We start from the raw sequence: 27,600 nt of genomic DNA, 5'->3' as shown, positions 1-27,600 counted from the left end.
TTACTGACAGGACACCTCAACGGTTACGGGTAGGGGGTGGGGAGGGTGTTGGTTTTTCATGTGTTATGTTCAAAGTAGAAAACTCTGTGGCCCTTATGGGGAAAAGACTACAAGAAATGGCATACAAGATTGCAATCCTTGATAGATATACCAAACTACAACTTTTGAACGCAGTGATGCCCAGCCTCCGGGATGTGGGATAAGCTGTGATGTGAAGTGCCCTTCAGTGACAACGCAGCCGGCCTCAGGGTTGTAGGCGCACAGCTCTGTATGTCATCATGTGTTGTCAGTTAAAAATAAATAAAAAATAAAAAAACTCATTTCAAATTAGGGCTTTGCATGTGTTACTTGAATTTTATACCTCGATTGAGGTTTTCATGGATGTAATACTTACTTGTTATACTATTATTATATGTGCTCATGTGATGTGGCCTTTACAATTATTTTTGGGATTATAGTGTCCAGTTTTGTGCTTTAGCATTATAAATTAACATTATCTATTCATGGGATGTGTCAGATAAATTATTAATAGTAATGGGACGCTTGCATTTAGTATTATATCGCTATATTCCAGTGATCTGAAATGTTATTATTATTATTATTATTATTATGTTTCTTATATAGCGCCTGAATCGACCCCCGAAGGGGTATCTCCGCGCTTGCCTTGGGAACCCGTCCTGGCTTTTCCCTGTGAGATAGCCCCTACAGGGCATCCCCAAGGTGAAAGCCAGGCATCCCGCCACGGGGGGCCGTTGTGGAGATTAAGCAAGCTTAATGCCCAGAGTTGCAGAGTGTGAACCCATGATTAGGTCAGGCACCGAAGCGAGAATTATCAAGTCCATGGACATTTGAGCTCAAGACCCTGCCGCGTCGGGAATTGAACCCTGGTCCCGGGTCTGACCTCTGCTTCAGGGTCTGCCTGCTCTAACCAGTGCGCCACACTTCTCCACGTAAAATGTAAACATTTTAATAAGGTGATTCTTTAAATATATTTTATATTATGGTGATGGTTTCCAGTGATGTAACAAGAACAATGGTTACCCCGTAGTTGAAATGTTTTAATTCACTAACAAGTAAATTAGGAGGCAACTCAATTGCTCGTGTGAATAGAGACAAGGAGCATATAGATAGGTTTTATCACAATACCACGTTCAGTGGTTATCGACTTATAACATTTGGTATTGCGAATGATAGTGCCTTGAAAAGCACTAAGTGCAGCCAAAAAAGTGCATAGACACTTTTGAAAAGAAACTCCTAAGCCCCAAAGAAAGAATACAGGTGATTGGTACCACTAGGGGAAACATTTTTTATGATTTTATTGGATTCCATATTAAGATTCATTCCAGCCACATCTATCAAGTCGATGTGTTTACCCTGTCGTAATAATCATAGGGTCATCACCAGGACAGGAGCTAAGTTATTGCACCTGAACATCCATCTAAAAATTTGGGCTCAAAAAGGGGCTTTGGATGATTTATTAATTATATTTTCCAAAATTTGTGAGAAAAAAACAGCACAAATTTACAAAGCTACAACAATTTTGACGCTTTTTCTGGGATTGATTAGGAATCTGTAAATCGCATTGAAAGAGCGGTGATTATATAAGTGAAGAAGGAAATGCTCACATAATGTAATATAATGCTGAGCAGTGGTCAGCAATAATTAGAAGCCATGCCTGTGAGAAAGTGGCTCTGTATATACTGTTCCTTAATAGGTACAGAGTGTACAGAGTCCACAGACCCCAAGGGTTTAACAGAGGTTAAAGTTAGATATAACCTTACTCTCCAAAGTGGTAGCCTGGTCGAGCAGTAAGGCAGTATCAGAGGACAGTGTAAAGCATTTGTTGTACACACTCAGTCAGCAAATAGTTCCACACACTCAATAACTGAACTCTAGTTCAATGGTTTGTATATAAGAAATATATGCTTGTTTTATTTTAGAACCAACACTTGGAATTAAAATATACTTTCTCGACAGGAGATGTTTCATAAAAATACTTTTGTATATGCAATAGACTTTTTAGTAAACAGTTACAAGTAGTTGCAGTAGGCAACTCTATTTCTAGACACAATACATTGAGCTCAATGATAAATTCAAATTATATGCAACAGATTACTTTTTAGATTACTTTTGTAATTCCAGGCTTGGATCCTAGATACAGTCCTGGGTCAGTTCTCAGAATTAGCTGTTGAAAGTCGACTTTGGTACTGTAATGATTTTTAACTAATATTTAGCTATTTCAAAAGTTAGCACTTAGAAAATATTTCAGAGCAAACAATCAATGATTCCCTATGGAAGGAAATGTAGGTTACAGGTACAGTAGGTTATCGTTACTTTTGTAATCCAGTACTGGGTGTCTAGACTCAGTACTGGGACATTTATCCAAAACAGGTAAGTAATTACGTTTTCAGATGTTATACGATTTTTGATGAATATTTAGAAATTGCAGAAATCAACACTTAGAAGAAATTTCACAGAAAAACAGACAATAGTTTCCTATGGAAGAAAAATGAGTTAAAGGTAAGTATAGTTGTGGGTACTTTTCAGAGTCAGTGCTGGGCACCAAGATCCAGCACTGGGAGTTCACCTAAGAGCAGGTGAGTAAATTCGTTTTTGGTACTCGGCTGATTTTTGGTGAATATTTTGAGTTTTGAAAAGTCCACACTTAGAAGAATTTCCAAGAAAAAGCCAGTCAATGTTACCCTATGAGGAAAAGGAAGTTAGCGGTTTAAGGGTAAGTACTCGACTGGCTCAGTTGAAGTTCTGGGCATAGACTCAGGGGTCCCCCAGTGTCAGGTAGGTACAGTCAGTTCACCCTCAGCGGTTTCAGGACGGCCGGGTGCAGAGAGAGTTAGGTCCAATGTTATCCTATGAGGGATTGGGGGGCCTGGGTTGGTGGCTGCTGTCGGGCAAGCCACGTGGCTGTGGGAGCTGGGCTCCTGGTCACTTACTCAGGGCAAGTGGGGAAGTAGGTTAGAGTAGAGTTTTCACTGCCAGGGCCACTCGGGCGGCTGGGTGCAGGGTGCTTTTGAGCCGTCGGGTGCTCAATTGGTTTCTATGGAAATCTCCGGTTTGGAAAAAGACTGCAGGCTCGGGGACGAGGACTCTTCAGGTGCCACCACCACTTCGAGGGGTAAGTTGGGTAGTTGGACGATAGGTAGGTACCCCGGGATTGGGCACAGAGGGCCGTGGGGCGCCGGGTGCAGGGGTGCCTTTTGACGTCGGAAATCTTACCCTCTTGTTGATCGCGGTTGGGGTGGCACTCTGTTCCGAGGCTGCAAGCTTCTTCGGGATAGTCGAGGGGGGTCCTTGGGTGCCGGACTCAGGGTCACAGTCGCCGTGGGGTTGTCCTCGTGGGTTTAGTTCACTCCGGCACCGGCCAGGCTTGGCGGGTGCAGAGTGGGCTGGGATCGCGGTTCCGGGCTGCTGCCAGGGGTGAAAGGTAGGTTCTGAGTAGAGCCTCTACTCATGGGAGTCCCAGGGAATCAGAGTTCAAAGGTAGCCAGGTCCTCCGGGGTTTCTGAGGTTGCTGGCCACAAGAGATGCCGCGCTGGAGCAGGAGCAGGTTCGAGGGTCGACAGGCCGGTAGGGCTGGGGCCAAAGCAGTTGGTGTCTTCCTCTTTTTAGCAACTGCAGGGCAGGTCTTTGTTCTTCTTGCTCTTCTTGTAGTTTCGAATCTGGGATCTGGGGAAGGAAGGTTCAGGGTGCCCCTAAATACTAGATTTAGGGGCGTTACAGGTAGGTGAAGGCCAGGGACCAATGGGTCCTTGTCCTGGGGTGGGTACACCCCCTATCCTGCCTCTCTCCTGTGGGAGGGGGGCAGTAGCCTAATCCTGATAGGGTAAGGCCTCCCATCTTCAAGATGGCGAGAGCCCGGAGATGTGCTTCACCTCGCCTCCCCCACCTGAGGGGTGGGGTGGGCAGGCTGGCACATCCCCTGTCCTTGTATGGGGTTTCCGGCCAAGCTTCCCGCCAGAGTGGGGGTTGCAGTGGCCTGGGGGAAACTCCTAGAGGCGGCAGGCCTTTGGAGCAACTGTTGCTCATCCTGGGGGAGGAGATTTATCACCTAACCCAGGATGTGCATTGTTGCAGGCCCGGGAGAGCAGGGGCTCTGCCACCCAGGGGTCCAGCAATGTGTCTGCTGTGTGGCAGCCTGGGCAGCCTCAGAGCAGACGTGGATTGTAGGTTAGTTGTAAGGGGGCATCTCTAAGATGCCCTCTGGGGTGCTTGGTACATTAAATCCCACACTGGCATCAGTGTGGGTTTAATGTGCTGAGAAGTTTGATACCAAACTTCCCAGTCTTCAGTGTTGCCATTATGGTGCTGTGGAGCTCGTGTTTGACGAGCTCTCAGCACCATGTACTCTTAAATGGCAGCACTGCACTTACAGTGCCCGGGAATGGACCTGGGTACTGTAGGGGCACAGGGCTCCTGCTCCTGTGCCCACACCATGGGCATAAGGCACCCAGCCAGAGGGGTGGCTGACATATGCCTTGGCAGTGTTGGTAATGGGCATGGCACACAGAGATGTGTGCCATGTCGACTCTTCATTTTTGTCCTGCACCCAGACACTCAGCCTGCAAAGGCAGTGTGTGTGTGTAAGGGTACAGGGCCTCTAAGGGTGGCACAATGAGTGCTGCAGCCCTTAGGGGCCTTCCCTGGTCACAAGGCCCTGGGTACCTAGGGTACCATTTACCAGGGGCTGACATGTGGCCAGGGTTTGCCAATTTGGAGTTTGTGTGTTTTAGGGAAGGAACATAGGCCCTGGGCACCTGATTGGCAGGAGTCCAGGGTACACTCAGTCAAAGTACATTCAGCAATGTAGCTAAAAGTGGGGGCATACCATGCAAGAAAGATGGCACTTTCTCACAATGCCTACCTGTGAAATATTAAGTATTGCATAATATCATGTGGTCCAGTGATGCGGAACTTATATTTGAATTGGAATTATCTGTTTCAGTGATGCAGAACTACATGCAACATGAACTGTAGTATTGCAGTGGTGTACAAGTGCCTTCACTCCTTGGGTGAGGTACTGTAAAGTTTTTAAACTTGCTTTGTATACTTATATTATTTGTTCCAATGATGTGGAACTACATTCGATCTTGTACTTGAATATTGCAATTGTGTGACATTGCCTTCAAGCCTCAGGTGATTTACTGTAAAGCTTTGACACTTGCTTTGTATACTAGGATTATTTGTTCTAGTGATGTGGAACTACCTCTGATCTTAAACTGCAATATTGCAGTGGTGTGACATTCCTTTCAATCCTTAGGTGGGGTACTGTAAAGCTTTGACACATGCATTTTATACTAGGATTATCTGTTCCAGTGATGTGGAACTTCATTTGATCATGAACTGGAGTATTACAGTGGTGTGACACTGCCTTACATTTTTGGGTGGTGTACTGTAGAGCTTTGACACTTGCTTTGTATACTAGGATTATCTTGTCTAGTTATGAGGAACTGCATTCGATCTTGAACTGGAATATTGCAGTGGTGTGACATTGCATTCAATCCTTGGGTGGTGTACTGTAGAGCTTTGACGCTTGAATTGCATAGTAGGGCTATTTGTTTCTGAAATGTGCTGTTTACATTTTCGAATAAACATTAACATTTCTATGCTAATTTTATATTAGGGTTATGTGTTTGTAATTGATGTGACACTTGCATTTTATGAAAATGGCTACGTGATGCAGTTATGTTATGTTGTACTTGCATGCCAAGGTTTATTTCCCAGTTATGTGGCACTCACATTTTATTTTTTTTAAACTATTTGTTTCAGTCACCTGACAGTTCAATTGTATAACAAGCTTATGCATTCCAGGAATGTGACACTTATCTTTTAGCATTGTGGTATATGTGTTCCAGTTATATATTGCTTGCATTCCATATTGTGGTTGTATTTGTTTCAGTTAAGTAGCACTTGCATTTTATATTAGTGCCATATACTTCATAGAGTTAGCTCTCACAGGTCATAATTGAGTGATTTGTTACTCTGTTTTAACTTTATACAAGGGGTACGTGTTATACAACGTGATTCTTATATTTTTTATAACAGTTGTGTGGTACAGTGTGGGTGGCACTTATATGTTTCAGTGATGTGGCACTTATATTTGGCACAAGACTTGTTTCAGTTGTTTCACACTTGGATAATGTAATGAGTGTTTTATTGATGTCATGTTAAAGTTATGTGTTGTAGTTTGATGACTTTGACATTTTTTATCAGGGTTATTTGTGCCAGTGAAGTTGCTCAGGCCTTGTATTTTAGGGATCTGTATTCCAGTGTTGTGGCTCCTAGTGTTGTGTGCTCCACAGATTAAGCACTTAACTTGCTTAGTCGGTTTGTGTGTTTCAGTGATGAGATGCTTATGTTGATGTTGTGCTTTGATGTGAGATTTACTTTGCTACATTTTATATTAATGATAAATGTTTCAGAAATATCATAACTGCATTTTATATTAGTTATAAATCGTGATACAACAACACGTCCAAGTTGTAATAGGACTGTGCCTTCCAGCGATGTAATTGATAGGAGGCGCAAACAAACCGAAGACTGATTTTTCTTTTCATGTAGGAAAAGTTTTATTTTGAAATAATTGTGAATAGCAGGTTAACTTTGAACATTTGTGTACTGTTAGTGTTACGCTCAATCATTTATTAAAGAGTTCTTTTCAGTACAATAGGTTGAAAAAGCAATATCTGAGCATTGAAACATGAAATGTAATTGAAGCAAATTATTAGCTTTGGGTTTTGAACAACAAGGTTATCATTTTAAGCTGTTAAATTGTGAAATTACCATATTACCCTGTGTCCTCAGTCAAGTGTGAACGAAGCCCTGTCAACCATGTCCAAAAATGTTTGAAAAGCAAAGGTCTTGAGAGAAAGTTTTTAGGAGCTTTTTGATATATGAAATGGTATCTAAAATCTGTGCTACTGTGTAAATTGATCAAATGTGAGCTATCACGTTGAACACTGTTTCAGGATTTCATTTTAGCACTACTTAAATAATTCTGCGAATATTTTTTCACCTCCAGGACTTGTCGAAAAGAGGCTCGTTGTCACCTTCGGTGTCACAGAGAAGGTAATTCAATGGGAGAAACTTGAATTTATGTTGCCACTTGTAACATGGAGCCCGATTAAAATGAGAGTCCAGTTAACATTTAAAAGAGATAATGGAGTGCTAAATGGAAGGAAATACACCTAGTGCTGCAAGAAAATCCTCAAGCCATGGGAGAGGCAATGAGCAAGATCACAGAGTTGGAGGCTTTCTTGTAGCTGAGCAGGCCTCTGCGGTGCAGTGCTGGTCTCCTCGAACACCAATGCTAGAGGTTCAACTGATTCTTTACATTTTTTCTGTCTTCTGCTGACTTGATATTTGTGCCCTCTTTTCGTTACCCAGATAAAATGGCATGGAAATATTGTTGCCAGTCTGCAGTCCTTACTTCAAGTTGCAGGCCTTTGCCCCTTAATACTAGAACGAGAGCTGCCGACAATGGCACGTCTCAGAGAGTGTGGTCTAAAAGATATTTTCGGCACACAGGAAGAATGAGGTTTAATTTTGTAAAGAAAACACCCACCCCTGTGATATGTCACAGACTTGAATTTTTGGTTTTGCTTCTGACATAAGCCCTCCAGGCAGGAGCTATGAAATGGTTGTAATTATTACAGCTCCCATAGGTTGGGTCAATTCAGAACCAAGATATAAACACGGTTATATGTGTTCACATAGGCGAAATGGCATTGTATTATGTTTTTGTTACATGTGATGTGAAATGTGTTGTGGTTTTGGCTTTTTAAAAAAAATTATCTATTGTTTGTTTTTGAATGTGTATCCGACTTCTTTGTTTGATTTTGGTGTACATAATGATTCATTGATTTTTTTTTTAATACAATAGGAATTTAACGTTGGCCGCAGTAAATAAATTGTGTGGTCATGAAATCAAAAATTAATGGTAGTGTCTAATGATCGTCAGCAGTGGCATTTTTAGCTATAATGTGGGGCCTAGCCTTGCTGACTGATAATGTCCCAACCTCTGTTTTCTTTATGACAACATTTCTAAAAGTGGCAGTTTGAGAATTATGATTTAACATCCAACTTTACCATCAAAGAGGGTTTAAATATATAATTCTTTAGACACCAAACATGGTATTTCTACCTGCTCCCAAACAAAAGTTATCACTTAATAAATCTAAGAAGGCAAGACAATGTTATCCCATGGGAGAGGTAGGCCTCAAATTAGTGAAAAACTAATTTGGGAGTTTTTCACTACCAGTACATGGAAAAGTTAAAATGACATGTCCAACTTTTTAAATACAATGCAACCTGCCCCAGGGAATGTTTAGGACCTATCTTAGGGTAACTTACATGTATTAAAAAGGGAGTTTTACGCTCGGGCAAAGGGTTGGTGTGCCTAGTCCAATTGGCAGTTTTACAACAGCACACAGTCTGCAATAGCAGGCCTGAGACATGTCTTTAAGGACTACATAAGTGGTTGGAACAAAGTTCTGCAGGCCTACTAGTAGCATGTAATTTACCGGCCCTTGGTATATGGTATACCACATTACTAGGGACCTATAAGTAAACTAAATAAGCTAATCAGGTGTAAGTCAATTTTACCATGTTTATGGGAGTGAGCACATGCATTTTAGCACTGTTTAGTGCACAGAATCCTAAGTTCAACAAAACAAAATTCAGCAAAATAAGAGGGGGAAGGCAAAACATTTGGGCGGAGGCCGCTCTAAGGCTGATAGGTCTTATAAAGTGCTCTTTTGACTGGTCCCTACTTGAGCAACAGGACAGTGATGACTAGTACAGGGATGGGAATCATAACCTTTGCTTAAAGGCTATGGTCACAGTTCCTTCTTTGAACTTTGCCTTCTCTAGTTCTGGACATATTAGGTATTTTTTCTCATATTTTGGAACTGCAATATATTGTATTTCAATAAATACTTTTTGTATACCATGGTATGAAATTGGCAGCAGTAATTCACAACTAAAGTTTTTTATCTTCTTTAGTTGTGGCTGTGCAGCAAGATATCTATGCATCTTGACACCTTACCATTTTCCCACCAGTAAATCCTTTAAGAAGGCAGTGTGCCAGGCAGTCCACGCAGGGTTCACCTCCAGTTCCAGAGGCACGGGGATACTCCTTAAGAAACGATTCCCACTGATAACAGAGAAAATTTGGACAGACAAGACAGGGAGATACGCAGCCCTTTCCTGGAGATGGGAGGGAGAAATAATTAATATACTATCAATATATGTACCACCCACACCGGGTAGCACAACACTCCCAGGTCTGGGGAATCTCGAATTAGAACTGCTGGTAGGGCATCTCATTATTGGTGGGTATTTCAATAGAACTTTAGACGGAGCAATAGATAGACCTCCAGTAAGGAAGACACATACCCCACAAACACACATAGCTGAATTTCTTAGAGACCTCAGTCTGATCGACATCTGGAGAACCCGCAACCCCACCATGCGGGAATTCACATTTCACTCTAGTGTACATGGTAGTCGCTCGCGGATAGACCTTCTCGTTGCACTCTCGACCCAATCCCCCAGCTTTAGAGACGTTTGACACCTCCTATTCAATGTATGGCAGGGGCGGCTCCTCCATTAGGGCGGGGGAGTGTCACCTCACTGCTTTCTCGCAGTGCGAGAAGAAGAAACATAAATTGGTATTTTAAATACCATTTTATGTTTCTGCTTCTCGCGCTGCGAGAAAGCAGAAAGGTATGCCTGGTTGGGGGCCGGCGGGTGGGCGGGTCGGGAGGATTGGCTTGCCCAATGCTGTGGGCCCTGACTGTTTGGTCGGCCCTCTGGGGCCGACCAAACCAGTCATGCGCACTCTCCATTTTCTCTATGTAGGCTACATGCAGCCTACATAGAGAAAATGCCCCCCCCATAGGAGCCCGGCTGGGCCCTGCCCCACCAATCACAACACTGCCATTGCAGCGATGTGATTAGCTTAGGGGAGTGGAGGGAGTCTGCCTGCTTCCTGTTCCTGGAACGCAGCAGGAAAACGTGGGACCAGGCCAGGAGCGGAGGCCCGGTAAGGTAAGTTTAAAAAAAAGAATTAAATCCCCCCTGCGCATACCCCCAAGCGAACCCCCCCGACTCACCCCCCCCCCCCCGTGAATCATGCCGGCCATGATTGATGTATAGGAGGCAACAGACCTGGGGAGAGGAGAACAGATTGGAGTAACTCTAGCACTAATGATTACCAAAAGAAATATTGCACAGGCTTGGGGCTCTGATACAACACTGTCCCTGAACGACAGGAAGAGGGACATAGACTGGTGTTTGGTGGCGGAAAATACTAACAGAGGTTGCCCCCAGAAATGGGAGAAGGTGTGGAGCAAGTGGAATGAATACAGAGGCCACCCATGTACTGTCCCTGGAGCCCAGGTGGTATGGGCGGGAATGGACTAAGTGAGGATAAAAAGGGGAAAATAGGGAGCGGTGATGCAGCCATTGTAGTGCAGTGGCTAATAGGATGAGTTATAACTGTCGATGACATAACCTCGAAGTTTGAATGTGCAACGGTCAAGTGGTGAATGTAATTTATCCTTTTTTTCTTTTCAATAAAAAGAGTTTAAAAAAAAAAAGAAAAAGGTAGTGTGCCAGATGCCCATGGAGGAAGACCTGACAATAACCAGCAGGGGGGTTTCTAATCCCTAACTATGTATGACATCTTGGAGCTTCTAGGTTTATTTGTCTTATTGTCTCAGATGTTAGGTGTGGAGATCATTTGCATGTGCTGTAAGCCTGTTTTGTCGTATTTTTTATTTCGAAATACCAGTACATCAAATCATTTACTTTGGATTTGCAACTCGGTCTGATTACATTTTTAAAATTTTGGATGGATATATATATGGGCTAGTTATGGGAACATCCTCTCCTAGTGCAATAGCAAGAGAAGGGGAGATCCTGTTTACCCAGATTTTGAATGGATTACAAGAGTGGATGGAGGATCGGAGGATTTTAACTTCCTTTCTGGCAAGATTTTGTGCTAAAGTTAACACCTTAGATCACGTTTTTAGATTTGCCTTCCTTTATCGGAAATATGTCCTCCTGGGTAACCAAAAACTCTATGTGGCAATTGTGGACCTGTGTGCTGCATTCAATTTGATACCCAGGGAGAGTCTTTAGAGAGTACTAGCAGACATGGGAGTTCCAGGTGGGTTAATTAGGATACTAGCTAGGTTGCATGAAACAAATTACACACAGGTCAGGTGGGGTAATGGAGGTGGTTTGACAAATCGCATCCCAGTCACAAGAAGGGTGCATTCTGGCCCCTACCTTGTTAACCTTATATAAATGACGCGGCCAAGAAACTGACAAAGTGTGTTGACGATTCTACTACTCTCAATGGGGATAAAACACCAATACTCCTGTTTGCAGGCGATTTATTATTAATCCTCAAGTCCCCGATGGGTTACAAATTCTGCTAAGTAAATTTAGGGAGTTCTGTGATCCCAGGGGTTTGGAATTGAATGCCGCAAAAGCCAAATTCATGGTCCTTGGTAATAGGGTTAATAAGAGCTGTTCAGTGATGGCTGGGATGGACCGTTTGGAAAGGGTCTTTAGTTTTGACTATTTTAGGGTGACCCTGTCGGACAAATTTAGGTGGGTCTAGCATGTAAATAAAGGAGCCCTTATGATAGCTCTTAGATCAAAGCCCTTTTAACATTTTTAAAAGAATACGTACTTGCATTCCAGTTCCCTGGCCTTGGGAGCTTTTTGAACGAAGGCCCAAAGCGCTGCATTTTATGGCGCAGAAATCTGTGGTTACAGCGATATGGCGAGGCTGCAGTGACGGAGAACATATTCGTTAGATCATTGTTCTCGGTCCCAGTAAGAACCCTCTTGTTCCTACTTTATTTTGACACCCTATAATGGAGTGAACAGTCTGGCAGACTGATGTATGTGAAATTTAGCAGCAATGTAGATTATGGTGTGCAGCGTAAGTAAAACAGCAAATTGTGCTGCCTTGCTTTTCTCCAGGTTTACCAATCAACGCTGGTCCACGCATGGTGCCCTTGCGCTGCTTTGTAAATCTGACTTGCAACACCATGCTCGAAGCAAGGCTACGACAATCCAATAATACCGCTAGGCCTTAGTTATCTTTTGGCCCTTGGTATACCGCGGTAACTTTGCAGTGTACCATGGTACATGGTGATGACAAGCCAGTATATAATCGGGTAATGGCTGTTCTTAGAGAATGAAAAGGCAGCCATATTGTTTTTACTACACTTTGGCTGTGTTAGGTGTTAGTGCCTTAGATATAGGTAAGTAGTAGGTCCCTACCTATAACCACTTTGTTAAAGTAATAATAGGTAGGGAAATATATTAATATTTAGTAATACATTTTTAAATAAGTTTACCGCCATGTAACCTTTGTAGTTTTATAAAATTTTGTGAAATTCTACCAAGGTACAGCGGTAACGGATATAAGTTTAACTGCATTATAACTTAAAAATGCTTACACTACTTACCTTCAGTTCCCCAAAAACATAATCTGTGCCACATAATGTGTAATCCTGCAAAATTTCATGTAAATCTGTTCTGATGTTTTCACGCTAAGTCAAATACAACAGTCTATGGAAAATACATTGGTGGAAAAATGCGTTTTAGAACCCCCCCTTTTATCTTTGCACCTCCTTAATGATTCGCCACAAAAATGTACATCATCTCAAAATGGAGAAATTGCTGTAGGTCTGGAAGGTTTTGTGGTGATTCTTCAAACAAGTGGAAAGTTATTAGCGAGCTAAAATCTGAGAAATTCCAATGTTTGGGAATACTAACTACAACTACAAAGTGGCAATCAGATATACATTTTATCTGTTGTATTTGTTATGTAGTTATTTATTTATTAGTTTACATAATAATTTGACCACAAATTTGTCTTTTAGTTGTTCAACTAGTAATTACTAAACTTTACATTTGCAGTCTAGTTTACTTTTTTGGGCTTTTTTGCTACTTTTAGAAGAATTGTGCTATATATGAAGCCCAAAGTGAATGAAAGACAATCATTATTGCTATTGTAAAAATGGAGAATATAATTTTTTCCTAGTGGCCAATCATCATGTCCTCCAAATAGTAGTTTGTGTAGCTTACTACTAGGTCACTTTTTCATTGTGTTGCACTGGAATACATAAGGAAGATATTTTGTGGTTGACTTGTTTGACACAATTTTATTTTGTGAACCTGAGAGCATGCAAAGAAAATGTATGTAGATTAAGATGTATTCTATTTATGATGTATTTGTTTATAGGATTCCATTAGCATGTGACCATAAATGGTCTTTCGGTTGTTCATGTAGTAAATCTGAAACTTTACACATGCAGTCTAGTTTATTTTTGTAGTATTGTGCTACAAAGATATCACTAAGTTGTTTGGGGCCAACAACCCATCCTATTACCTCCAGTAAGTCCCACTCTTTCCCCAGGCAGTAGTGCACACGGAGGCATGTTTGCAGAGTAGCGAAGAAAGAGGGCGGGGCCTCCAGCGAGTTGCCGAGCTTTAAAAAAAATATTATTTTATTTTCTAAGGAAAGGGAGGCTGCGCCTATTTTGGCCGTAGGGACCCCATCCCCAGGGGCAAGGCATTTTATGAATGGGAGGGGGGCTGCATGGCCCCCTCCCCAGGCCAATTTTGGCACCTGGGATCCCATTCCCTTGGGTCCAGCCTCTCTTTTTTTCTGAATGAGGGCTCTATCATCCTCCCTTCCATGGGCCAGCTTTGGCTCCAGGGACCCCATCACCCGTTGCCCTTTATTGTATTTTTTTATTGATTTTTAAACATAGGAGGGGGGCCATGCAGCCCCCCTTCCGGGCTGATTTTGTCCCTGGGAACACCAACCCCGGGGCCTTGCCACAGTACTAAGTGCCCAGGTCCCACCCAGGGCACCCACTTTTTTCACATTGGGGACCGCGGGGGGAGCCTGAAGGCCCCCACAGTCCCTGCTAGCTTGCCGCCTGCAGCAGGCGTCCGCATTGTTTTGAGATGAGGGAGCTGCTGGACATGCAGCTCCCTCTGTCCAATAGCAATTCTGCTCTGCTTCGAGTGAGCTAGAGCATTTTTTATGCTCTCGCTTACTCGAAGCAGAACAGTGTTAGCTATAGCTTGGCGGGAGCCAGCCGCATTATTACCTGTAAAGCCCCAGGGCGGTGTCGGTGCCCGGGGCTGGGTGGGGTCCAAGAGGCCCCCCTTCATTAATTAAATAAACAAGCCCCGGGGAGGTGATGGTCACTGGGGTGCGGGGGGGTGCTGTGGAGGTGCCCCGCATAAATCATAATGAAAGCCCCGGGGAGGTGGTGGTCCCCAGGGTTTAATTAACCTCTAGGAGGGAGGGCCCCATACACCCCCACTTTTATTTTTGACATGCCCCTGGGATATGGCCCACCCGGGGGCTTCATATAAAAGACACGTGGGAGCCTGCACGTCTTTTTTTTTATTGTCCATGGATTCACGGGTCTACTCACGAATTTGCAGAAAAATAAAAAAACAAATGCTTTTAAACCCCGGCGGGGTCCCTGTGGGAGGAAATACCCTGTTTCAGGGTATTCCTATCCTGCACCCTTTTCTTTTTTAAACATTGATTTTGTGGGACTCAGCTAGATTGGGGGTCTCTAGTTGGCACAGGTAGGTACTTGTGACAAATAGGGACCCTTGCCTCTTGTCAGGGTAAGGGGTACACTCCTAAAATAACCCCTGCACACCCCCTTAGTAGCTTGGCATGAGCAGACAGGCTTATCTCAGAGGCAGTGTGTAAAGCATTTGTGAACACATACAGTAATCAAGTGACAACACTACAGATGGAAACCACACAGGTTTTATATAAAAAATAAGTATTCTTTATATAGATTAAACACAAGACCATAAACGACAAAAATCCACAATATTGTTACTTAAAATGGTAGTTTTAGCTTAGTTCCCTTTAGTTCTTAAATGCGACACTTTTAGTTCAATCTACCTTTAGATGCGACACGCAGGGCAACGAAAGTGTTGCAACGATGGTGATGTGATGAAAGTTTGGTGCAAAGAAATAAAGACGTGAAGATCTTCCTGATGCGGCATGCCTCTCCGATGTTGCGAGAAGACTCGACTCGATGCGTCAGCTGCAGCGGCGACACCCTTGTCCAGTGATGCGACGAAAGCGGCTTTGGCAGCGACACTCTTCTCCGACGATGCGAGATGCTTCCGCTCAATGCGACAGCTGCAGCGTCGACCCCCTTGTTCAGTGATGCGACGGCAGCGGTTCGATGGTGACACGCTTCTTCTCCATTGCAAGACTATTCTCGAGATGCGGTGCAATGCGACAGCTCCAGCGGCGATACCCTTGTTCAGAGATGCGACGGCAGCGGCTGCGACGACGACACGCTTCTTCAGTGTTGCGGGATGCTTTTCATGGTGAGGTGCAATGCTACAGCGGCGACACCCTTGTTCAGTGATGCGACGGCTGCAACTGCGACACTCTTCTTCTCCGTGAGTCGGGCTTCCAGCTCCTTGCAACACGCAGTCCCTCAGAAGGCCCAAAACAGCAACAGGCACTTCCAAAGAACTCTGGGAAGCTGGTGGTTGAAGTCTGTTGTCCCTGAGACTTCAGCAGGAGGCAAGCTCTTTTCCAAGCCCTTGGAGATCCTTACAGAAGTTGAATGAAAATGCACAAAAAGTCCTTTCTCCTTTCTTTGGTAGTCAGGCAACCATTGCAGGCCAATCCCCCAAGCAGCACTTCAGCTTGGGAATAGTCACTCCTCAGCAAAGGTTTCTTCTTGTTTCCCAAAGGATCTAAAGTTGTTGGGTTGGGGTCCCAATATTTATACTAAGTTTTCCTTTGTTCTCTGAAGGAAGAGAGGCCTTTGCCTAGTCCAAACCAATCCTGGTCAGCCCTGGAGCACTTTGTTTAAATGACTCCTTCTTTCCTTTCAAAGTGCAGGGCAGAGACATCAGACGCACCCAAGGAGGTGGAGCCAGCATTGTGGAGGGAAGGCACAGCCCTATTCAGGTCCCACATGCAACTCCTCCCTCCCATCTAGATGTAGATCTCTCTGTTCACCACTGGGCTGCCTCACCCTGTCTCCTGGAATTCCCCAGCCCTTTTACTCAAACTCCAGACAAGGAATACACAGCCTAGCAGAGGCAAGTTTGAATGGTTTGACAAGAAAATGCCTACTTTCTAAAAGCGGCATTTTCAAACACAGAATGTTAAAACCAACTTCACTAAAAGATGCATTTTATCATTCTGAGTTAAGGCATACTAAAATCGAATTTCCACCATGTTCCCTGAGTCAATTAGGATTATAAGATGTAATAATCAAACTGCCCATTCTGGCCTATGGAGAACAGGTAGCCTTGCAATAGTGGAAAAACGGAAATGGCTGTAATTCACTATTAGAACATGCCACACACACCAGGGCATGTTCTACCTTGTACTTACAATGCACCCTGCCCTTGGGTCTACCATAGGGGTGTCTGATATGAAGAAAAGGGAAGGTTTAGGGACTGGCAAGTGGGTGCACTTGCCCAGTCAGCATGACAGTACCAGGCTGCACGCAGGCTCTGCAATGGCAAGCCTTAGACACACTTTTACAGGCTGCTTCTGTGGGTTGCCCAACCAGTGCAGCAAGCCCACCAGCAGTATTTGGATTACCAGCCCTGGGCACTCCTGGTGCACTGTACTAGGGTTTGACAGGTAAACCAAACCAACCAATCATGGAATCACTAATTTCATACATCAATTTACAATAGGGAGCACTTGCACGGTGGCACTGGACAGCAGTGGCACAGTGCCCAAAGCATCTAACACCAGCAAAAACACATGAGGCAACAGCAAAAAAATGGAAGGGAGACCCACGCCAAGGTGCCATGTCTAACAGCGACTAATCAAATTTTAGTGGGATCTGCAAGTCCACTGAGTCCCCAGATATATATATTTCTTCAACTTAAATATCTCTTTAACTTAAAATCACAAAAAGCAGGCTTTCTGGTTAAACGTAATCCCCCAACTTAAAACGCGGCATTGGGCGCGTTTGCACAATGGTGAAGGGAGGGGGCGGGGCCTAATGTGACATGTGTGCAAACACGTCCTGCGGTGTGTTTTAAGTTGGGAGATTACGTTTTCTTGAATCCTGAGGGTCCCTGGGGGCCAACTAGCCCACCAGATACCTCCAGTAAGCGCCACAGAGTGGCATTGAAGAGAGGTGTAAAAAGGGGCATGGCCTCGGACCAACTCTCTGCAATGCAGCCCTGTGGCACTTACTGGAGGTTCCTGGTGGGATAGTTGGCCCCCAGGGACGCTCAGGATTCAAGGGGACTTAATCCCCCACCTCAAAACACGCCATAGGGCACATTTACACACTTGTCACATCAGGTCCCGCGCCCTCCCTGCACCACTGTGCAAACGGGCCCTCTGGTGCATTGTAAGATGGGGGATTAAGTCCCCTGAATCCTGAGGGACCCTTGGGTCCAACTAGCCCACCAGGTACCCCCAGTAAGTGTCCATAAGGTGCGTTGCAAAGAGGTGTAAAAAGGGGCGTGGCCTCGGAACACCTCTCTGCAACGCAGCTCTGTGCCGCTTATTGGAGGTACCTGGTGGGCTAGTTGGCCCCCACGGCCCCTCAGGATTTAAGGAGACTTAATCCCCCAACTTACAGTGGTAGGGGGCACATTTGCACAGAGGTGCAGAGAGGGGGTGGGCCTGATGTAAGAAGTTAGCAATCTTGCTGTGTGGGACTTACTGGTGGTAAAAGGGATAGTTGGCACCCAAGGTTGACGTTGGGATTGCTAAGAGGTGTTTTGGAGGCCACACTCACCTTTCTCCATCACTCTGGAAACACAACTGGTATGTTATAGTTAGAAATTAGCATTTAAAAAACCTTTGAAAATCACTGAAAAAAATATAGGTTTCAGGGACGTTATAGTTAGTTGGACATTTCTCTCGTACAAAACCATAGAAATTGCCCCATTATAGTTAGTTCAGCTAACTATAATTCACGCACCCGCAATGCACTTCTGATGGCGTCACATATTACATCATTCATGACATGGTCAGTGACATCACTGATGACATTACTGATGACATCTCAAATGACATCACTGTTGACATCACTGATTACATCATCCACGTGAATATCTGATGCACCTCCTCACACCCTAATATAACCTTTGATACACCCACTGTAAAATACAGACAACCATTTTCGAAACCATCGACACACCAATACCAGTTACTACATATGCACTCACTGATTCCTAGGTCTACACACACACATCCACTCATTCACCCACAAAGTCACTCATACATGCAGTCAGTCATCAATACAACATTATCATAAGCACTCATACACCTATGCAGAAATTCACACACCACCACTCATCCTTGGAGTTACTCACACACCTAGTCATTCATGCAAAGAATCAATCACACTTCCATTTATTGACCTATACAGTTATACACACACCACATCACTTATTCAAACAAAAACAAACGCATATTTACTCACTTACACAATCACTGATACAAGTACACACTCATCCATACAGCCACTCCCACAATCACTGACTCTCATGTATAGTCTTTTATATACTCCAACTCTCAAAAACACTGCCTTTTACATATGTAGTTACTTGGTCATGTACCACTGAGACATTCATTCTCTCACCAACACACCCATACACACACTCACCCACCCATACAGCTGTTTGCACATGCACTCTTGAACCCATACACCCAGTGAATCAACCACTCACACATCTATGCACAGATTCACACACCTCCCACCCACCCACACACACACTCAGGCACCCATACAAATACTCAGGCAACCAATCAATAGCCCATATAGACACTCATGTAGCTACTGACCAACCCATGCAGCAGCTTACACAACAACAGACAGACTGATACAGACATTCACACAGTTTAGTCACTAACCCATGCCTTCAGTAAGATACGTTTAATCACTCACTTATACAACCAGTCATGCACCTACAAAATCCTCCATCCACACACTTATAAACCCACTCATTCTTCAATACACCTTGGCATATATATATAAAACATATTTAAACTTTACAGTCACCGGATGATGTCATCAGTGATGTCATTTAAGATGTCATCAGAGCATTGCGGGGCCGCGATTTATAGTTAGCTGAACTAACTATAATGGGGCAATTTCTATGGTTTTGTACGAGAGTAATGTCCCTGCAAACTATAACGTCCCTGAAACCTATGGTTTTTTCAGTGAATATATATATATATATATGTCCTAACAATGAAGTACCACTCGCGCTCTCAGACGGCAAATAACGTAGAAACAGCGGACTTCATTCCAAATGAAATTGGGGGTTTATTTTAGTCATAAACCCGCCGTGACGCGTTTCGCCACCATCGTGGCTTGTTCACACAGCGTTAGAAATGCAAGAGACACCATTACATACTATTGCCTGTCATAGTCATTGAAAGAGGACTTACACAACCGAATGCATAGTAGGTGAAAACAAAGGATACATGTTGAGCGCCATCTTTAACAAGTGCAGATGTAACTGTTAACGCATTTATATTAGTTTCCATTCCTGCCATGTAGTGCACTTATTAGTGTTACGCGGTTACCTTTTCTCAAATCAATATTGTCAATAAAGTTACTTGCAAAAGGTTAATAATAGAAATACCTTAGAAACATTACGTGCATGTCATTACATATTCAAAAGATGGTAGTTATCACATATTTTTTTACATATTTTTCGTGCTTTTGTCATACAAATCGTGTACAATACAAATTTGCCCAATCTCTTACACTTCATATATCAAATACGATAAATTAATACAATTTTGATACACATTTATCGGTCTGTATAATGCATAACATATAACTCCCTTATTAGTGGGTAATAGCCAAATCAGCATATTGTCATAATATGTAGTTCAAAACACCGAAATGTATCCTTCATCTCTTGATGCACACTTAAATGAAATACGATGCTTTACAGTCGCCATCTTGCCACATGTTGTGATAGCTACTTGTAACGACATGTTCTTCCTTGTTGTATCCTATATCTCTATTGTTAGCTATGTCAGCATTTCACTAATAGTATCATCAATTATACCCATATAAGTGGGTGATCACAGACTTAAAGTCCAATCTAATCTGATATTTTAAGAGGCTCTCGCTGCATGGTGTCATATTCACCCCCTTATCTCACCTCATCGTGTATATAAATATAAAATAGCAATTCAATCTTATCTCACACAAAAGACGTCGGATGATCTGAAGAAAAGGGTAGGGATCTCAATTTGAGTCAGACAAATATACCCTTCCTTTTCTTCCTGTTGGAAAGATAATAAATAAATATTTACATTAATCCTCCTGAAAAAATTCCAATAAATAAAGAAAGAAACATATTCATTCATTGTGGAGGTGTATCGCCATTTCCTCATCAAGGTTATGGCCATTAGGAAAAAGAGTGCACATACCTATTATGTGCCTTGATTCTCGCTGTCTAAGTCTTAAAACTCTGTTCCCTCCTCTAGCTCTGGGTAGGATCTGTTCAATGGCAAAGTACGTGAGTTTTGAATAGTCTGAAAAATGATGACTGGCAAAATGGCGGGCAATCGGATACTGTTTGTCCTTATCTGTGATTGCCCGCATATGCTCAAGCACTCGTTTTTTCGCCATATGTGTGGTGCTACCAACGTACCGAAGTTTGCATGGACACTCTAACACATAAATAACAAAAGTGCTGGTGCATGTCAAAAATTGAGAGATACTGATCATGGTATTCGTACTGGTGTTCAGATACTCTTTGACCGTTTTACTGCTTCCACAGGCTTTACAATGGCCACATGGAAAAAAGCCTTGTAAATCAATACCTCTTGTCTCAATGTTAGAGTTAAGATCACTGTGTACCAGAGTGTCCCTGAAACTACGTCCTTTTCTATATGTAATCATTGGTTGTGCTGGTAAAGTCTTACCAATAATGGCATCATTTCTCAAAATCTCCCAGTGGCGTTGTACAATCTTGCGTATTTGGGTATAGTGTCCACTAAATGTTATGATCATCCTAGTTGTCTCCTCCTCTTCGCTTTTGGTAGTTATAGTATCTGGAGTCATCAAAGTACTGGATCTTCCAACTGACTTGATTCTTTCTACTGCTCTTTTAAGAACCCATGATGGATATCCTCTTGCTTTAAATCTTTCTATCATTGTTATTTCCTCTTTCTGATAGTCTGTTATTAAACTGCAATTTCTTTTTGCCCTAAGTAGTTCTCCATATGGAATACTCCATTTCAAATTGTCCGGATGACTACTTAGGGCATGAAGCAAAGTATTGCCGGCGGTACTTTTACGATATAAAATCGTATGTACAGTGTTGTTTTTCTCCTGGACACATGTGTCCAGATATTCAACCTGATCTTTGCTGATTGTACTCGTTAGTGTGAGATTCTTGTGAGACCTGCAAAAGGCACATCCCTGACCTGAGGACTACCTATCTGCAAATTTTCAAGTAATTCTGTTCAGCTGTTCGGGCTGTAGCTTGGACTAAAGGTCCTATGGAAAAATGCATGGGGAAAACGCGTTTTGGGACCCCCCCTTTTTCTCAGCCCCCGCTTGACGAATCCCCCCGAGACTTTCAGGGAAGGAGTGGAGCGGAGCGCTCCACCTATTTTGAAAATTTCGCGAGGATTCGTCAATCGGCTCCAAAGTTATTCCAAATAGAATGTTGCGGATTTCCTATGGAAACACGATCCTAACTATAACTATCTACTGGCGACCGCCAGTAGATAATATATATATATATTCACTTAAAAAACCATAGGTTTCACACATGTTATAGTTAGGTGGATATTTCACTCGTAAAAAACCAATTAAATTCCCCCGTTATAGTTATAACTCGCGCGCCCGCAATGCACTGCTGATGACGTCACATATTACATCACTCATGACATGGTCAGTGACATCACTCATGACATCACTCATGACATCATCCTTGTGATAGAGTGGCGGTCGTGCGAGTTATAGTTATCTGAACTAACTATAACGGGGGAATTTCATTGGTTTTTTACGAGTGAAATATCCACCTAACTATAACATGTGTGAAACCTATGGTTTTTTAAGTGAATATATATATATATATATGATTTTATTTTAGAGGTGGTTTGGAGATTTTAGGGTTTGGGGATGTGTAGTAAGGTATATCTGGGGTTTAGGTATTGTTACTACATAGGATAGTAGGGAGCATTTTAGATTCAGATATGGTTGGTGTATAGGAGTTTTTAGGGCTCAGGGGTGGGTAGTGTTCAGGGCTAACAAGGCGTTTTTAGGCAATAGTGATGGGTAGTGTTTCAGGGTTCAGGGATGGGTGTGGGGGAATATCTTTTAAAAATCTGTGTGTGTATAAACATATATATGTGTGACCTAAATGCCATCCAAAGCAAAGTATCCAGCCTAATGGTATGCAAACTCAATGAATCCAAACAGATCATATACAGCCATAGTGCGTAGCGAGAATGGACACCTACTTGTGTGTAGCAGGGAAATCTAGACCCAAACTTGAAAACTGATCATATCCCATCCCCTCTTCCCTGTTCGGTCTCTTGTGGCACTGTACACCCTTTAGAAACTACAGCACTAGTTCATTGGACACTCATTTTTTCATCCCAAATTTCACTTCCTAAAGAATGGTGCGCAAAATGTACAACAAAGGCTTAGTGGTCTGCATTTCCAACTCCCCAAGTACATGGGCCCACTAGGGCATTGTGCTGGTCAAGGGAAAAATAGCCTGATTTGTATTGTGTACACTCCCTTATGAAAGATAGCAATTTACCATTCTTTATATTCAGTTACTGAAACTATTACCACTTATACAGTGTTACAGAAGATCACTTCTGGAATATCAAAATTCTATAAAGTGCTTTGTTTGAAGGGCGATTTTTAATGTACTTTCAAGTGTTCTTTGATCATTTTCATTTGGGTACCATGTTAAAACACCATTGAGATGCATCTATTTCTAGCCCCTGACACTGATCATTGGTCTTGACATTGCTGCTCACAATACCAGCGCTTACCAGTGATGCTGGTTTCCTTATCCAGTGTTTCTCCTTAAATTTTGAAAATGCATTTTAAAGAGTATTTTTTTTAAATAACATTTTATTGGCCTAATAAGGAATGCGGGAGATGAAAAAACACCACATTCCAAACCAAATAAGAATCCTTTCCATTAGTCCACTACAAAACACACAAGACACCACTCATAAATACTCAAAATATAGCAAGTACAATACAACATAAATCTAAAAACATAACTTAAATGAAGCACTTAAAAGACCGTGCTGTACCAGTAGCACAATAATATCACTAGTACTTTAACTGAACTTTTGCACAAAGTAAAAAAGCTTATCTCATTTTAAAAGTGATTGTTTTGAATGCCCTTTGTCTGCTCATGTACTCCGTTTATAGGTCGATACTAGCTTTTGCAATGTCGTTTATTTGCTTAAGATTAGAAATTGTGTTTTTTCTCCATATTTGGGATCAAAGCTTTGTTTTTGTTTAGAGCACAGACTTAAAAAAAGTGAATCATTTCTTCATATGGCTATCTTATACAATTTGTCACTGGTCCCTGCAAGATCAAAACTATCCTGTTGAAAATTAGCCTCCAGTTGAAAACCAGAAAATAATAATCCTGCAATATGAGTGTCTGGGAGCTAGATGCTCTCCTGCAGTTCCAACATTTATTAGTTTCCCTCTAACCTGCTTTGATAATTTTCGCTTGCATCACGTACACATGTAGCTGTATCCATTGATATGAAAAAAGAAGATTCCGTTTTGAACATAGGTACCTTACAACCATCTTTTCATCTAAATACTCAAAACTCAGTGCTGCTCTTCACTCCATACTTTTCTAAATTTGGTCATACAGTGCAAGCTGTCTGGTTGTGACAGACATATTTTGGGCTTATCAAGAACATACAGGGGCATGAAGCCCGTCCATTGCTTACATTGGTTGGCTTTCCAGGCACTCTCATTTGGCTGATTCTTATGTTTTGGCTTTTTTGTCAATCTTGTGTTTGCCATTCCCATACTGCATAGCCTCTTCACCATCTCTTTCAATGGATGGCTTCTGTGCTTCTGTGCTTCCTCTGCTTGCTGTTAGGGAACGACTTTTTGTTTAACCGCTACATGAGAGTGCATGTGAGAGTGCATGTGTCTTCCAGCAGGCTCCCTGGTGTGATTTTCTCCCTCCTAGTCTCTCTACCCATGTGTTTCTCTCTCTCACACACACTTGTGTTGTTCCCTTTCGCATATGTGCTTTTGCCCCCCACTCTCCACGTTGCTCTCTTTCACCTATGTTCTCTCACTCTTGTTACTTCTCCCCCTCCCACCATATTACTACGTTCTCTGCCTAACTCGCTCCCTCAACCAACTGATCCATTATGTATATATATATTTTTTTTAAACACACTTTCACTCTAGGTTTTAAAATAGCACTTTTGCTATAAGTTTTTTTTTACATCTCAGTTCAGTAAATTAAAAAGATCCTGTCCTTTTGCAAGTGTGTGCATGCATGTTGAATGAATGTGCACGCCTACAAAATGATGATGCATAATCAAGTCTTTATTTTTTTTAGTCATGCTGCACAGCAGCCGTGATGCTGGACAGCATGGCCAAAAAATATGAGCAGAGACAATAAGTCTTACTGACAAGCCCATTTGATGTTGTCAATGCGTGTTAATCATTGAATACATGTATAAACAGTCTCTTTACAAAAACGAAAACACTCTTACTACATACAAGCCTCTTTTGATCATGTAGCTCCCTAGCTAACTGCTGATCCTGTGATCTGAAATTTCCTACAATATGCATTGCCCATCTTCAGATTCTGGCACTACAAGCAAATGTTGGAATCTTCAGATGTTTGTGTCAGTATTCCACACTTCTTGTAACTCTGACCGGTCAACTACGCTACGCTTGCGTAGTTTGTGCTACTTCGCGCTAAGCGAATTGCACGTAGCACAGTGCAAAAACGCATAGCGTAGTTGGCATTTTTTGCTCACTCGAGGTCCTCAACGTCAAGTTGGTGACCGCAAGTGAGCAAAATGACATCCCGGCAAGACTTTTTCCTCGTTCGCAATCAGCAACATCAAGTTGCCGATCGCGAGCTTGGAAAATAAACCTCCCAGTGAGATTCTCAACGCGGGGAGGTCAGGTTTCTCATTGCGAGTGGTCGCGTATGCTCGCGACCACTCGCGATGAGAAACTACCAGTCCGCGTTGAGAAAGCTGCCGCTCGAGTAAAAATCTACTCGAGCGGCAGAAAACGACAGCTCGCACTGTGCAAGATGCCGTTTTCAATGATTGCACAGTGCGGACAAGCATCAGGCACTGTGCAATCAGCGCGAACAGCGCACTACACAGTTCGCGTAGTGCTACGTGTATCTCGCGTAGTGCAAAGTGCACTTTGCGTAGCTACGCATAGCGCTACTACGCGAACTACGCCCAGGGTTAATTTCTTGTAACTTTTCATTCTATCAGCTTTTTCCAAACAGAGAGCTCAAAAGTTAACAAAGGTTCTGCACCCAGTGCACTAATCATCTGTTCTCTTCGCACCATAAGGGTACGTGGAAACTCTAAATGTCCGATTTGAAACTAAGGAGTCAAAGTAAACACAAGCATTGGAAAAGCCAGAAGTTCTGTCATTTTCATGTGTGATGGTATTTTTTTTATTGCGAGCATGCAAAACAAAAGGAAAAAAAGGAAATAATCTATCACCTAAATGCGGCCTCCCTATGCTTGTAAGAATAATTTGAAATGTACAAAAAACATTCACCAGTGTGAGTGAGTGGCTACAGATTTATTTAAATAACAAGCTTTTCAGTTGTGCCATGCATTTTACTATCATTATCTGTGGAGAAGACAAGAATGAATTGCCATGTAAGCAAACACTCCAATTGCAAGCAGCTACAATGAGACGATGCCAATTAAACATTTTAGAAAATAATCTTTAAAAAGGGAGAAAGTTAAATAAATTAGCCAGAATTAAAAGTTAATATAAGCAATAAAATAAAAAATACACTTTGAACTAGCTTTGCAACTGAAGAGAAAATAACTATTTCTAGGCTGATATGAACCATTTGCACAGGCTGTTTATAGTTACCTAAAGTGAAGGAAGCAAGTGGCTAAACTGGGTTGGGCAATTGCTCCATACGGTAGTAAAAAGAAGCAAAATGTGAACAAAATTATAACAAGTAAGTGGGTGAAGCCTGCTTGACCACAAGCTCTTGATATATGTGTATATTGTGTATATTTTGGGGAAAACGGTAGTCTAAAGAGACTGCAAAAGACGTATCAAAGCCAGACCTAAAAATGGTAATAGCAGATGAGTCAAAGACCATTGAAAGGCTACTGTTTCTCTTGCTCCGAAGATGTTAATATATGTCAAAACGATTCTTTACAATGGTAATTGTATAGGATTGGTAAGCTCATATCCCCTATATCAATTGGAACTTACATTTGTTTCCTCTTTTTCAAACTGTTCCTCCTAACTCCCCATAGAAATCTTGATGCAGTGTGTGCAAGAAATGCATATATTTTAGAATTACCATGCCGGACAAATTACAGTTTATAGATAATGGCAATTCTTTTCACTGCTCCCATCTTCTCGGAGCAGGAAAGGCACAGGCACCACCTCTGTTAGCCTTCAGGATAAAATACAATACAGATAAAAGGCGGCAAATTATAGATGAGGGGGTACATCACAGATTGGAGGTGCTTAAAGTCCAATCTATATCCAGAACCTGCAAACTTATGGCTAATGTACAACTCTCCAAGAAGGCTATGTTAGTGCCTTCTTGGTTAAGCTATTTTTTCTCTTCATCTGCACACCCTTATCTAATTGTGAAATGGGCTGAGACAATCTAAGATGTCACCGACACCTAATTTTGTGCTACAGTCTATTTCTGTGAGAAATTCCCTTTGCCACATCCACCAAACATGTTTTCGGCTCTATTTCTGCTCTAATATCGTTGCGGGGGCTTGTGCAACTTCCTCTCAGGGCATAATAATCTTTATGTCTAGTTCTCCGGAGTCTACAATCTCAACAGTATAATCACAAGAGGACTTGGGCTCCTGAGCTGTTCAGACCTAGAATATTGTTTGATTGCCTTTTGTGTCCCTGCCCTGCTCGAGCTGACTCCATCAGTACAGGCACCCCATTAATTATTATTCTTCTGATTCCCCTATATTAATTTCTTCCTCCGCTGAGCTCATGTCCCTGTTCAGTGATGTATGTTAGAACACTGGAGACAAAAATAATGACCTGCCAAAATGTTGTGTTCAAAATATTAGCACCCAAAATACCATGAAGGTAAACATATATAAGTAAGTTTAGGTTAAATATATATCACCCCACATGTATGTACTTTAATACATATATATATATATATATATATATATCTATATATATATATATATATATATATATATATTCACTTAAAAAACCATAGGTTTCACACATGTTATAGTTAGCTGGGCATTTCACTCGTGAAAAACCAATGAAATTCCCCCGTTATAGTTAGGTCAGATAACTATAACTC

The 27,600-nt window shown here is 42.3% G+C and overlaps 1 protein-coding gene across 2 annotated transcripts in view; it reads left to right on the top strand.

Moving 5' to 3' along the window:
- Positions 1 to 27,600, top strand: part of LOC146805693 (uncharacterized) — a 582,641-nt gene that overhangs the window by 532,610 nt on the left and 22,431 nt on the right. For both annotated transcript variants that reach the window (XR_014967885.1, XR_014967884.1), the window contains one exon: positions 7,037 to 7,083. The gene's annotated coding sequence lies outside the window, so the exon portion shown is untranslated. The remainder of the gene's footprint in view (positions 1 to 7,036; positions 7,084 to 27,600) is intronic.

Source organism: Triturus cristatus, chromosome 8, assembly GCF_964204655.1.
Source record: "Triturus cristatus chromosome 8, aTriCri1.1, whole genome shotgun sequence".
In the NCBI taxonomy this organism is placed as follows: domain Eukaryota; kingdom Metazoa; phylum Chordata; class Amphibia; order Caudata; family Salamandridae; genus Triturus; species Triturus cristatus.
Note: the sequence above shows the minus strand (reverse complement) of the source record. Positions and strands in the feature narration are given on the sequence as shown.